Here is an 11,418-nt window from a genome sequence, read left to right on the forward strand (position 1 = left end):
AGAGGCCAAGGGGGGTGCGAGCTCCGTGTTAGTCTAGGGGGCTCGGGCGGGGGGTGGTCCCTGGTGGTTCCGAGTCCCGAGTTACACTCCTGGGTGGCTTTTCCTCTTCCTTTAACTTTATCGGAGGTGGTGTATTCTCTTTCTCTGCGGAACTCATAAAGGGTTTATGAGGACAGGTGTGGTAAGGGAAAATAAAATGAGTGCCTGTTAAAATATCCTTTATGAGGTCGAAAGTGCTCTTTGAAGATTACGTATACTGCTCAGGGGTTGTGTTTAAATCTTTAATCTTTGGAGGAAAAGGATGGCTTGGAGATAAGCCCGAGAGGAAATTTGGGGTGGGGGAAGGGACACGTGGAGGTTAAAGGAACAATGTCAAGATAAATGTGCTGCCGGCCCTGATAAGTGGCAAGGGAGACCAAAGGAATGCTTCCTTACAGTAGGGCATTTGTGACCTTCTGGCTGTTCCCTCTGCTGGCCGGGAGCGAGCCTGGTTGGCTGTCAGGGAGGACGCGGCCAGGGGTCTGACGCCCTCACTCCGGGGGGGTGTGGGCACACGGTGATTTGGGCTGCGGCGGTGGACACAATTGATTTCACACTCGACACATGGTCCTCACTGGCCTGCTTGCTCTGACTTTTCCGAAGACACGATGAAACTGCACCTCGGCCAGTTTCTATGGTTTTTTCTCGGTATTTGCCGTGGCAGAGACCCTGGAAGCTCAAACATCCGCCGCGGGGATGTCGGTTCGATAGGATAGGTATAGAAGTGACCGGCCGGGCTTGGTGACACCCTGCCATCCCAGCGCTTTGGGAGGCCGAGGCGAGTGGATCGCCTGAGCCCACGGGTTCGAGACCAGCTCAGGCAACTTGGCGAGACCTCGTCTCTACAACAAAATAAAAAATAGCTGGGCGTGGTAGTGCGCGTCTGTAGTTCTGGCTACTCGGAGGGCTGAGGCGGAAGGATCACCGGAGCCCAGCAGGTCGGTGCTGGGGTGGCCGTGAGCATGCTTGCCGCTGCACTCCAGCCTGGGCGAAGGAGTGAGACTCCGACTCAAAAAAAAGAAAGAAAAAAAGAAGCGACCTTTGGGGCAGACCTTTTGGAGTGGTTCACGTCCAGTTTGTCAAGAGCAGTTCAATTGTATAGGTGGGACTCGGAGGTTAATTTGTTTCAGTACCTTGTTACTGTTACTCATGCTATCCTCCCAAGGATTATAGAACGGGCACCATGACTTCAGGCCCTGTGCGCACCGTCAGAGGGTCAGGCTTTTTGCTACTTATCGCTGGGTGACCTTGGATGGGCTGCTTAACCTTTCTGAACTCCGACTGCAAAACAAGCCTGTCGATACATCCTCCCTCAGCCTTTCCTGAGTGGTTAGGAAACCTGACGTCAGAAATAGACGATGCCCGTGGAAGTGCTCTGTGAACCGGGAGGCGTGTTCAGCAGACGTGCTGGGGTGCCAACTGCGAAAATGTCACACTCTCCGATTTTGACTCTGACTTTGAGCGTTCCAGCCAAGGTGGAGACGATGGCTTTCCTTTCCTGGCTGTCCCCGCCTGCTTCTCGCCGGGCCTATGTGCACTGCACGCGCTGGCTTGCGTGTAGGACTCCAAGCCTCCCCCATCCATGTCCAGGGCACACGGTCCAGGCTTCCCCGTGCTGGTGTCCTCTCGTCTTGCCCTACGAGCTCCAGATCAGGCCTGTGCATGCACATGTGCCCGTGCGTCCTTGTGGGAGAGCCCGTGGCTCTTCCTTTTGCCCCCGGGGGGTGGCCTCGAGAGCCCTTTTGGATGGACGATAGCCACCTTTTGGCTTCCTTCCCTCTTCCTGCTGTCTGGCCTGGGCCCGAGAGGTCAGTCCCCCGTTGACCTGTCATTTTGTCTCCCAGGCTCAACTGTCCCTTTCTCTCCTGTCATGATTCACTGTGGGAGCGGGGCCAGCCCGTCCTTTCTCTCGGGCCCTAGGACTGCTGACCCTTGACCCTAAACTCCCCCTTTGTCCAGTGCTGGTAGCCTGAGTTCTGCTTTGACATTGTCTCTTGACTGACCGATCTTTTGGGGTCTATCCGCCCCTTGCTCTTCTCTGATCTCTGACTGGGACAGAGGTGCTGGGTGGAGTTACCTGTGTCCAGGCCGGTCCCCGGGTTTTGTCTGAGCCCACCCGTGGCCTTCTAGCCCAGATCTTTGGGCTGGCTGCCAACTTCGGGGCCAGAATCGGGAGCCTGGGATTCAGGGGCTGAGGACAGAGGCCGTCACGCAGACTGCTTTTCGGGACCTTGAGCTGGTTTCAACTTTGGAAGGAAAGGATGGACACCTTCCAGCCAGATGAAAACCGCTGAGCAGTAAACCTCAAACACAGGTGTGTCAGAGCGCAGGCTGTCCTCAGAAGCTTCCTTTGTCTAGAAAGGATGAGCCCATCTCGCCGGGCATTTCTCTTCCTGCTCCGCACTCGGGTTTGGGTGAGTGGCTGAGTCGCGTCCAATCCCTGCTGGGTAGAGCTTCGAGAAGTCTACAGCCGGCCTGTAGAAACACCGAGGGCTGCTTTTCTTGGAGGAAACACCTTCCTGGAAGAGGAAATCCCGCATCCTGGGCCCTGGTGTGGTGACCGGGCGAGCGCCTCCCAGGACCAGGGCTGGCATGGCGTGGCCGAGGCCCGCAGGGGAAGATGCCCAGACTCTCCAGCCTGAACGATGGCGCCCCGCACCCACGCCTCTCTCCCGCCCTCTGATCCCAGAGCTGGTGAAGCACCTGCCGCCTCGCCGGTCTTAGAGGCCCGCAGGGGATCCGGAGAGAGATGGTGGCCGCCCGGCGGGCTGTGTGGCGAGGGGATGGAAAAAGCAGGTTGTGAAAGAGCTGGCAGGCGTCCGCGGCATGTGGAGAGCGTATGTGTGTGTGAAAGGGGAAGAGGGGGCCGCGGGAAGGCTGGCGGCGGGGGGCGGCCTTCCCTCGCGGGGCTCTGGGGAACGATGGCCAGAAAGGCAGAGACACGGCCTCCTTCCCTTCCCCACCCAGCCTGAACTGGCTTGTGGGGGGAGAGACGGCCTCGAGCTGCTGGTGTTTCTCCCCGGGCAGGTCCTGACATTCCCTTTCTCGGAGCCTTTGTCCCCGGGCAAGTGGAAACTGAGCCCTAGTCCCTGGTGGCTGTCCTGCGGTTGGACTCCCCAGGTCTGCAGCTGGGGAAAGACCATGGGAGATGACTCAGGCTCGCACTCTGGCGTCGGGAGGTTCTCGAGCCGTGATGTCATGCTCAACAGGTGATTCCAGTTAGCCTGGAAGAGCCCCTGGCTTTGACTTTGAGCTTGATGTGGAACGGGGAGATTCTGGCCCTCCCTCCCTCCCCAGGCCCGCCGTATCCTTCCCCTCACCCCCCAAAGCCCTGGGAGCCCACCTTCCGAGGCTGCACCCATGAGGAGCTCCCTCCGGGGCCTCCCACCCTGAGGCCCACGCCTGTGGGCGGCGACATCCCATAATCCCGTCCCAGTCCTCCCGCCCTGACCTACAGGTGTGCCCTTCACCATGGGAGACACTGCTGACCCTCGATCTGGAATGGGGGGTTCGCCTTGAGGGTTGCTGGGGAGGGAGGAGTGAACCCGTCGTTCCATCCTGAGCCTCTGAGCCGCCTCTGCGAAGGAGAGGTCACGTGGCTGAGGGGAAGTGGCATGTTGAACTGGGAGTCTCGCCGCTTCCGTCGGCGCCCTGTGGGGACAGGCCCGTGTGGGGACTACCGTAGGGACGGGCCCCTGCGGGGACAGGCTGGCTGCGAGGTGAATGAGTGGCCCCCCCGCCTCCCCCCACCCAGGCCTTGGCAGCTGCCTCGCCTTCCCGACCAGCCGCGGAAGCCCCGCCCCACGGGGACAGGGTGCGCTGGCCCTGTCTGGGGGTGGCGGGTGAGGGCTGCCGCATGACGTCCTCGTTGGTCCCTTGCGCTGGGTAACAGCACCCTGGCCTCCAGCCCCCTAAGCTCCCACCTGACAGCAGGTTGGAGGAAGGGGACATGGCGGGGGGCGCCGGACCTAGAATTGCCCGTTTTTCTGCCTTAGGGCAAGCGTCTCTCTCGTGCCTCCAACTGGGGAGCAGGAGCCTAGCGGCCACTCCTGCGCTTTAAGGCCTGGCTGCCAAGGCCCGCCGGTCAGTGCTCAGCACCCCGGGCAGGGAGGGCCTCGTGCTCTGTGGTTTCCGACTCATCTGACTCAGAACTCTTCCTTCGGGGAAGTCACACCGAGAAGTCCACACACGAAGGTGCCCTTCTCACTGCCCTCGCCTACATGGGGGAGCCCGGTGGGCCACCCCCTGCTCCCCCAGCCCCTCTCCGCCACCTCGCTCCGGTCGCTTGGGGGCGGGGAGTTGGTACGTGGGCAGGGTCGGCTTGCTGGAGCCGAGCGAGGGCCTGGGCTAGGACCCCAGACTTTTGACTTCTGAGCCCGGGCACTTTCTGGCTGGTTCTCCTTCCACTTCTGATAGGAAAGACAAACCTCTGCTCCTTCGGGGTGCGTGACTTCAGAGCTGTGCGGCTTCTGGTAAGTTAGGTAGCGCTCTGGATCCAGGGTCCAAATGTCTCCATCTGAACCCCAGGCCTGACTCTTGTGGTGATCAGACAGATCACCTAACTCTCAAGATGACATCCGTTTACTTGCCCAAGGAGATGTTTGAGACTGGTGAGGCTTGGGTCCCTTTTTCCCAGTGCCTTGCTGTCACCACTGCTGACCTGGACAGGAGTGCAGACCACACCAAAGCTGCACTGGGCGCTTGTCTGGGGAGCAGGGACTTCCCGAAGGCGTGTCCCTCGCTCCACGGCAGACCAGGAGGCCGGAGGGAGTGTCAGAACACCCGATGCCTCTGGTCCGTGGGGCTTGTGCCTGGGCTGTGGGCGAACCCCGTCTGAATGGATGTGGGGGTGCTGGGAGCACCACGGCCAACCTGTCTCTCATCCACTGAGGGCTCACAGGACTCCTTCTATTCCCATGTGGGTCACACTTTCTCCTCCTACTGACAAAGTGGCAGGGGGCTTTGGGGACTCAGTGAGGTCATTTTTGAGACACATAACACGGCTGGAGAGTGACAGATTCTCCAGGAAGCACAGAGCTCTCATTCTTCCTGGCCTCTGCCTGCAATCCAGGGACGTCAGCCCCACTCTCGTCACCCCTCCAGGTGCAGGCTAGCATCTCCAGCTGTCAGGACTGTCCTCCACAGCCCCTTGGGAAGTCCCAACAGTGAGAGTGGTGGGGGGTGAGGATGACAAGGATCACTGACCTCGAACCAGGCTCTGTGCTTTTTTTTTTTTCTTTTTGAGTTGGAGTCTCATTCTGTCACCCAGGCTGGAGGGCAGTGGCGCGCTCCCAGCCACCGCAGGCTCGACCTGCTGGGCTCCAGCGATCCTTCTGCCTCAGCCTTCCAAGTAGCTGGAACTACAGGCACGTGCCACCGTGCCCAGCTAGCTTTTTGATTTATTGTAGAGATGAGGTCTCGCCAAGTTGCCCAGGCGCGTCTCGAACCCGCGGGCTCAGGCAAGCCTCTCAGCTCGGCCTCCCAAAATGCTGGGGTTATAGGCGTGAGCCACCGCGCCCGTCCTGGCTCTGTGCTTTTACGTGGTTTATTTTAGTAGACTCCTCGGAACAACACTGCAAGGTAGGTATAATTATTCCCCTTATTTACAGGTGAGAAAATGGGGACTTAACTTGCTCATCTTCACATAGTTGGTAGGTGGTGAGATAGAGATTCCGTCCCAGTGGCCAGGCGCAGTGGCTCATGCCTGTGATCCCAGAACTTTGGAAGGCTGAGGCAGGAGGGCTGCTTGTGGCCCAGAGTTCCAGACCTGTCTGGGCAGCATAGCGGGACCTCGTCTCTACAAAAAATAAAAAAAATTAGCCGGGCATGGTGACATGCACCTATAGTCCCAGCAACTCAGAAGTCTGAGGCTGAAGGGTCGCCTGAACCCCAGGAGGTGAAGGCCGTGGTGGGCCATGATCGCACCACTGCACTCCAGTCGGGGTGACAGAGAAAAAAAAAAAAAAACTCAAAGAAGAGAGAGAGAGAGAAACAGAGAGATTCCATCCCAGTTTGATTCCAGAGCTGGCTAGCACTCCAACAGTGAGCTGCATTGCCCCAGGGGTCTGCCTCTATGGGAGGGATCCAGAGCCATAAACCCTGGGACAGCCTCTGTGCCCCATGGCAAGGTGGGTGGCTGAACTCCTGCTTTGTTCAGATCACCAGATGCAGCTTCGGGGAGGAAGACACCCCTGTGTCTAGCGGGGGCTGGGGCAGGCAGGGAGGCTACTTGGTTACTCTGTCTTCCTGCTCAGAGCTGTCTGACGCTACTCTCCAAATCCTTCCCATCTCCCGGGGAGTCTTCCAGGGTGTGTCTCCAGTCGCCCTCTCCACCGAGGACCTCCGTTCTTGGAGAGGCTTCTTTGGAAGTCGACCCCGTCGTGCACACCTCACTTTCCTCCCCTTTCCTTTTCCCGTTAGTCTTGCTCTGTCTCCCAGGCTGGAGTGCAGTGGCATGATCACTGCCACCGCAGCCTCCACCTGCTGGGCTCAGGCGATCCTTCCACTTCAGCCTTCCGTGTAGCTGCAACTCCAGGTGCGGGCCACCATGTCTGGCTAATTTTATTTTTTGTAGAGACGCGGTCTTGCCAAGTGACCCGGGCTGGTCTCGAACCCCTGGGCTCAGGCAGTCCTCTCACCTCCACCTCCCAAAGAGCTGGGATTACAGGCGTCAGCCACTGTGCCTGGCCTGCACCTCGCCATTTTTAGCACACCATGCTGTGTTGTGTCACGGTGGAGCTGGTGTCCAGTCTTAAGAAGCCTGGTGCCTTCTTAGGAGCAGGAAGGGTATCTTACATTTTGCGGGAGTCCGTGCTTCCTCGAACACGCTGCAGTGACTCAATCCAGAGGGATCACGCATCACTTCGTTGCTTCTTGCTCTGCTGAGGAAAAAGAAGAGATCGCAGGAAGTCATACGCATCTCACCTTTTCAGATGGGCTGGGCAGCTCAAGGTGAAGAGGACAGATGCTCAGCCCCGGGCATGCCTTCTGCACTAAGATAGAGCTTGTTGGCACTTTTGTTTTGCATTTTGAGTCAGAGTCTCACTCTGTCACCCCGGCTGGAGTGCGGTGGCATGATCACAGCACATTGCAGCCTCCACCTCCTGGATTCAGGCAATCCTTCTGCCTCAGCCTCCCAAGTAGCAGGGACTACAGGTGGATGTCACCACACCCAGCTTACTTTTTTTATTTTTTGTAGAAATGAGGTCTCACTATGTTGCCCAGGCTGACCTCAATTCTTGGTCTCATGCAATCCTCCCACCTCGGCCGCCCAAAGTGCTGGGATTACAGGCATGAGCCACTGCACCCAGCCTTTTGTTGGCACTTTTGACCAAGAGATTTAGATTTCTAAGAGATTTTTACCTGGTTTTCACTTGTTCAAATATTAAGAGCAAACTTGACAAACGTATCCGTGTTTCCCCATTCAACAGGGCAGTTTTTGTTTTCAGCGTATCCTTCTAATTCATCCCATGCGTGTGTGTGTGTGTGTGTGTGTGTGTGTGTGTGTGTGTATTTACAAACTTATAGACAGTTGTAACTTTTTTTATCGCAGCACGCATGCCCGCAGTTTGATTTTTCTGCTCCCTTCTCCCAAGTGGCTGTTGTGAACATTTCTCCTTCTGTGTGGTAGCCAAAGTTGAACGTTTTCAGCGATGGCCACGTGAGTCGGGTAGAGTTTTGCATGGATGGGTGTAGGGGTTGCCTCACTAGAGCTAGCACAAGGGTGGAAGCTAGTACCCAAGTGAAGTGATGTTCCTCTTTTGTGTTTTTCTCTCTGCTCTACTGGTAGAGAGGGGGGTGTCCCTGAGCATGGTCCTGGGGCAGCCCTGGTGCCATGCAGGAGGAAGAGTGCTCTGTGAGAGGGATACTTGGTGACGCCGGCTGGTGGACACCATGCTACTTCCTACTGCCTTTTCCTTGTTCTTTTCCTTGGGGGTCTTTTTCATTCCAGACCCCCAAGTAAAAGCAAAGTAGAGCTGGAAAGCACCTGGGAGATTATCCTGCCTACGATCTTGAAAAAATATATATATATTTACTGATTTTAAAAAGTATTTTTTAGAGTCAGGGTCTCGCTGTGTCACCCAGGCTGGAGTGCAGTGGCGTGATCATGGCTCACCACAGCTTCAACCTCCTGGGCTCAGGCAATTCTTCCACTTCAGGCTCCCGAGTAGCTGGGACTACAGGCATGCGCCACCATGCCAGGATGACTTTTTCCCTTTTTTTTTTTTTGAGTTGGAGTCTCACTCTGTCGCCCAGACTGGAGTGCAGTGGCCGCTCCCGGCCACCGCAGGCTCGGCCTGCTGGGCTCTGGCGATCTTTCCGCCTCAGCCTTTCGAGTAGCTGGAATTACAGGCGCATGCTACCATGCCCGACTAGTTTTTGATTTATTGTAGAGATGAGGTCTCGCCACGTTGCCCAGGCGGGTCTCGAACCCGTGGGCTCAGGCAATCCGCTCACCTCGGCCTCCCAAGCGCGGGATTACAGGCTGAGCCACCGAGCCCGGCAACTTTTTCCTTTTTTTGTAGAGGTGAGGTCTCGCTATGTCGCGCAGGCTGATCTTGAACTTTTGAGCTCAAGCGGTCCTCCCAGCTCAGCCTCCCTGGGCTCACAGGCATGAAGCATGGTGCCCAGGCCTGCCTATGATCTTTAAACTCTGTGACCTGAGCCACAAAGGAAGAGACACATTTTATAACAACTCTGGCTACTTGTACAACAGTATCAAATGGATACAAAAGTTTCCCCAAACAATATTAACTCTTCCCACATGAGGCAGTTTCCTGATACTTTTTGTCCTACCCTATGTAGTAAAATAAACAACAATAACACATGCTGGCCATAGGACCCACAAATGAATTTCAGGGCCTATGAATTAGTTGCAACTGCAGGTATAGAAAACATCTGGCTATTGCTTTGTTAAACACCGGTGTGTCTACATGGCTCTTTAGTTATGGCTACCATGTTTCCTGGCTTTGGTCCCCTCCCCTGCCTTGGGAAGGCAAATCAATCTCTCTCTCTCTCTCTCTCTCTCTCTCTCTCTTCCCCCCCCCCCCCCATTTGCCATTGCCTTGCTAAGCTGTGGTGTGGCCATGTGTTCTTTGAGCTATGGCCAGGCCATGTTTTCCAAGGCTTTGTCCCCTCCCTGACCTTGGGAAGGCGGGTCTCCTCTCTAATTTACTGTCTCAATAAACTAAATTTTCCAATCGAAAAAAAAAAGAAAGCAGATCTAACCCAAACCCTTCCTAGACAAAGGGGAGGCCAGGGACTTGGAAGGAAAAAAGTCTCACGATCTGGACTAGCTTGAGTGCTGACGTTGCCTCAGTGTCTGACAAGCTCAGGGGAGGCCTGGGTTGAGCTCAGGGAGCCAGAGGCAGACACCGTCACCCACCTGCACATTGCGGGCAGCGGAGGGCGGTGCTGCAGTGGGCCCTCAGCCCATTGGCGCCACTCTGAGCTGCTCCAAGGAGCCAAGTCTATGCAGTGTTCCCCAGTTCTGTGGGGCAGGGGACAGTGTCCCCGGGAAGGCACCTGTGGGCATTTTCTTAGCAAAACAAAAAGAGGGGTGGAGGCCCCTTGTGCAAGGGCACACCTGCTTCTAGGAGTTAATTCATATGCTGCCGGCAGGAGTCGGTGTTGCTCGCAGTGGGCACATGTGAGGCGCGCTTCCCTGTCCGAGGCCTGTGGTGGAGGGAAGAGAGGGCCGGGGCTGCCCCTTCCCTGCCAGATGCTCCCACCCCGGGCCTCTATGGGCCCAGGGCCATGGGCTGGCGGCCTCGTTTGGGTTGTGAATGTCCCAGGGGGGAGCTAACGAGGTTATTGGGCAGAGAAACACTCTCCCGCGACCCATGTGGAAGAAGACCTACAGCAGAGCGGGAGGCAGGGAGGCTGGCACGGTCACGCCGTCCATGGGGACCGCGGAGGCGTAAGGCGGGCTGGCGGGCAGCAGGCTTGGGCACAGCCCCGGGATCGACAGACCTCCGGAGGCAGAAATGGTGAGTGGGCAAAGGAAAAAGAGCCAAGGAGGCGGACAGACAGCCAGGCTTGCTGTGTGCTGGTGGGATGCAGCCGAGATGGCGGGGAGGGCCATGCGTGGGCCACGGAGGCGTGGCGTCTCTGAAGAACTCCGCTGACCTGGTGCTGGGGCGGTGGGCTGTTACAGGTGCTGCCATAGGAAATGTTTTTGCAGCGGAGCTTAGTTTTTACTTGCTTAGTTATTTATTTATTTTAAGTTGGACTCTCACTCCGTCGTCCACGCTGGAGTGCAGTGGCACGCTCACGGCCACCCCAGCGTTGACCTGCTGGGCTCTCCTGTGATCCTTCTGCCTCAGCCTTCCAAGTAGCCAGCACTACAGGCGTGCGCTGCTATGCCCAGCTAATTTTAATTTTTTTATTTTTATTTTTTTTGAGTCAGAGTCTCACCCAGACCGGAGTGCAGTGGCCGTTCTCAGCCACCGCAGCCTCGACCTGCTGGGCTCCGGCGATCCTTCCGCCTCAGCCTTCCAAGTAGCTGGGACTACAGGCGCGTGCTACCACGCCCGGCTCATTTTTTGATTTATTGTAGAGACGAGGTCTCGCCAAGTTGCCTGGGCGGGTCCCGAACCCGCGGGCTCAGGCAAACCACTCGCCTCGGCCTCCCAAAGTGTTGGGATGACAGGCTGAGCCACCGAGCCCGGCCATAACAGAGCTTATTTTTAAAAATAAAATAAAAAATAAAACTTTAGGGCTGGGCGCGGTGGCTCACACCTATAATTCCAGCACTTCGGGAGGTGGAGGCAAGAGGATTGCCTGAGCTCAGGGGTTTGAGACCAGCCTGAGCTACATGGCGAGACCTCGTCTCTACAATAAATCAAAAAAGTAGCAGAGTGTGATGGTGTGCGCCTATAGTTCCAGCTCCTTGGAAGGCTGAGGCAGAAAGATCGCCTGAGCCCGGCAGGTCGAGGCTGCGGTGGCTGCGAGCGTGCCATGCACTCCAGCCTGGGTGACAGAGACTCTGACTCAAAATAAAAATGCTTGGAGTTGTGGGGTACAAGTAAGGGTTTACTACATGAGCAAGTTGCATGCAGCTGTTCTGGCTGGTCCTCTTCCCAGTAGTGGACCAGGTTCCCAGTGCGCTACCATGTGGCTCCATCCCTCCCCTCCCACCCCACTCCCCCTCGCAGGGTCCAGTGTCTGCCGATCCCATCTTTGCACACGTGTGTCCAGTGATCAGGGCCCACTTACGAGTCCTCTGTTTCTGTGAGAGTTCACTTAGCATGAGGGTCCCCGCTGCATCCATGTAACATTTGCCTTGTGTGGGAAGAAGGGGAAAATCAGGGCAGAGGGACTGTTTTTCTGTAGATGCGCCCTAATATGTTTGCTGTGATTTTTTTTTTTTTTTTTTTG

At 56.6% G+C, this 11,418-nt stretch overlaps 1 protein-coding gene across 1 annotated transcript in view; it reads left to right on the forward strand.

Annotated features, from left to right (window-relative positions):
• Positions 1 to 11,418, forward strand: part of CCND2 (cyclin D2) — a gene marked incomplete at its 5' end in the record, with an annotated part of 32,645 nt that overhangs the window by 3,765 nt on the left and 17,462 nt on the right. The window lies entirely within an intron of this gene.

Source organism: Carlito syrichta, unplaced genomic scaffold, assembly GCF_000164805.1.
Source record: "Carlito syrichta isolate Samal-C Ts95f unplaced genomic scaffold, Tarsius_syrichta-2.0.1 Scaffold126530, whole genome shotgun sequence".
NCBI classification, from domain to species: Eukaryota; Metazoa; Chordata; class Mammalia; order Primates; family Tarsiidae; genus Carlito; species Carlito syrichta.